General features: G+C 39.9%; 1 non-coding gene across 1 annotated transcript; it reads left to right on the top strand.

Moving 5' to 3' along the window:
• The first annotated feature begins 2,107 nt into the window (after positions 1–2,107).
• trnae-uuc (transfer RNA glutamic acid (anticodon UUC)) lies at positions 2,108–2,179 on the top strand. Its single transcript has one exon. It is a non-coding gene; the product is annotated as a tRNA-Glu (tRNA).
• The last annotated feature ends 428 nt before the right edge of the window (positions 2,180–2,607 follow it).

The following is a 2,607-nucleotide window of genomic DNA, read 5'->3' as shown; positions in this document are numbered from 1 at the left end:
AGCTCTAAATCTCTATTACAGTGCTTAGATAAGAGCTTTTTCCTCTACTTCACTGTCTGGATATTCTGTCTTTGTACAACAGAAGGGAGCTTTGGATAAAAACACAGTGCTATTAATGGGAGTCATTTGGATTTTTTTCATTGGGATTTGGTAACAAAGAGAAGACTGTGAAATAGTTTTATTCTTTGTTATGTTCTGTGGTTCCAGCTCTGTTGTACATGAAACAAAAAATGATGGCTTGAGCAGGGATAGTAATAGTGCCAGAAAACCCTACTCACCAAACCACTCAAATCAATTATAATGATATCAGCCTTTTATGTGTTTGAATGTGACCCTAAAAAGAGAGACAGTGTGTGTGTGCATGCGTGCGTGCGTGTGTGTGTGTGCGTGCGTGCGTGCGTGTGTGTGTGTGCGTGCGTGTGTGTGTGTGCATGGGTGCATGGGAATCAGAACTTCAAAAAGGACCTGTGAGTACATGCAAACATCTCAGCCTCTGTGGACAAACCTCCCATAGTGCCTGAGGAAAGCACTGAGTTTGCAAAACAGCTGTCTTGAACTGCTCTTCCATAAACACAGACAATGTGGAATAACTTGTCATCAAACTCTTGGTGAAAATTTTGAGAGCTGCCTATGAAAATATTAGCAGCTATAGGAGAACTGACAGACAGATAGATGCTTTATTTATCATCAAGGGGATGTTCAAATATCTATAGAATAGCTCCATTTAAAAAAACAAGCATCCCTCCGGACATAATTGTAAATATATAAACAAATTCAATAATATTAAAAAAGCAGTTAAAAATGCAATAAAAACAGGACTAACAACATAAAATATTGTAGCTGCAAGCAAAATGTGAATGAGTGTGAGATGATAATTTGAGGTAATTTTAATAGTTGCAGTAAAAACTGAAAGTTGTCAAAGAGCAAGGAGTCATTAAATCACACTTGATAATTAGTGTCAATTTAGTTTATTAAGATACAGGAGATGAGGTTTTGTTCATCTGATTTATTGTTTTCATTATAACACAGCAGAAGGCATACAAATATTTATCATGGTAGTTTTCTGCTTTATTTACCTTATTAAAATGGTCTGTCACTTATAATACAGAAAGTGTAAAGTGAATGTAATAGCTTCCTTTTGGGACACAGAAATACGTGGGAGGATATTTGTTGGCTGTTACTGACTGCCACATGACAATCATGAAAATGGGTTCAATAGCTGTATCCATCAAATCTAATGTTGTTCCAGCAGCCCTGAGCAGCATTGCGTGCTGAGATATAATTGCGTTACAACATCCCACACAAGTAATTCTCCGAAAATGTCTCCCAAATGAGTTGCAAGATGAAGCTCTGCGTGTTTCTAACAATTAGGGAGGAGATTAGAGGACAGGTGTTACCCAAGTGGGTTCTAAAGAAATTACAACACAAAAAAATACACTGGGACTTGTGAAGGATTCGGAAATATGCCTCCAACCTTTGAGACTTGATTTACTCATTGAGAATGGAAGTAACAAGTTTGTTTAAATCGCACATGTAGCAGTTATTGTGTTGCTCCTGATGGTCTGCTGGCTTATTATGTTCTGCCAGTCCAAGAGTAACTGGTTGCCTTGCATTTCCCCCACAAAAACCCTACAGGGCCTGCCTTAATGCAATGGAAAAGACAACAGGCAGGGATCAGAACATTAAGGCTTCTAACTGCTGCCATATCCACAAAGCACTGACTTGGTGGGCCCTTTGTGTCTTGTTAGAAGATACATGTGAGATTTTCTCACAAACAGAAGAGGTTGTATATCTCAGGGTCTCATTGATGAGTGGAAGGAGAATGGAGTAGATGGGTAAATGGATGGATGTAGTAACATTTTGGCCACTTAACAGATTTTAACAGGTGCTATCTTGGGCTGTCATTTCCTCTTACCAAACAGTCATGGTGGCTTGTCATGGAGCATAACGCCCTGATCTTAACCATGGATTTACAGTTGTGGCCTAGTTGTGATCAAGTTATATTTGTCCTGCCAACTGCTAACTAAACCAACCAAGATCTATTACAGAAAGCTACCAAATTTCTCAGTGACAGAAGTTTTTTTAAGAAGCTTCCAAAATGTGCACATCTTATATGGTCTAGCAGCTAGGATTCCTGGTTTTCACCCAGGTGGCCCGGGTTCGACTCCCGGTATGGGAACATACTTTTCTTTCAGCTCCCTGCTGCAAAAAATCATTGGCTGCGCTCTGCCGCCTCTGTAGGCCATCACCAGATCCTCCCATCTTAAGAAAACTAGGACCATCACAGGAGACCCCTTGCACCTCACCCTCCACCTGTTTGACCTGCTGGCCTCTGGTAAGCACCTCATACAGGTCATACACCCAGACTCACTAACAACTTCACACTTCAACCTTAACCTGATATGCTAACTACACCTATACTACATCCAATGAAACCAATCCATACAAGGACACAGGTTTACATCTTGTCTATTAAATTAAAGACAATTATTTTTCTCCTTGTTTGTTATTTCCTGTGCTGTATGAGTCATACAGGCTTTAACAGCTCAATAGTACAACAGATGGATGGAGGATTCACTTCTTTCTCGGTGCAGTGCATTCAAACAG

This window comes from Astatotilapia calliptera, chromosome 15, assembly GCF_900246225.1.
Source record: "Astatotilapia calliptera chromosome 15, fAstCal1.2, whole genome shotgun sequence".
NCBI lineage: Eukaryota > Metazoa > Chordata > Actinopteri > Cichliformes > Cichlidae > Astatotilapia > Astatotilapia calliptera.
This window is presented reverse-complemented; position numbering and strand designations above follow the sequence as displayed.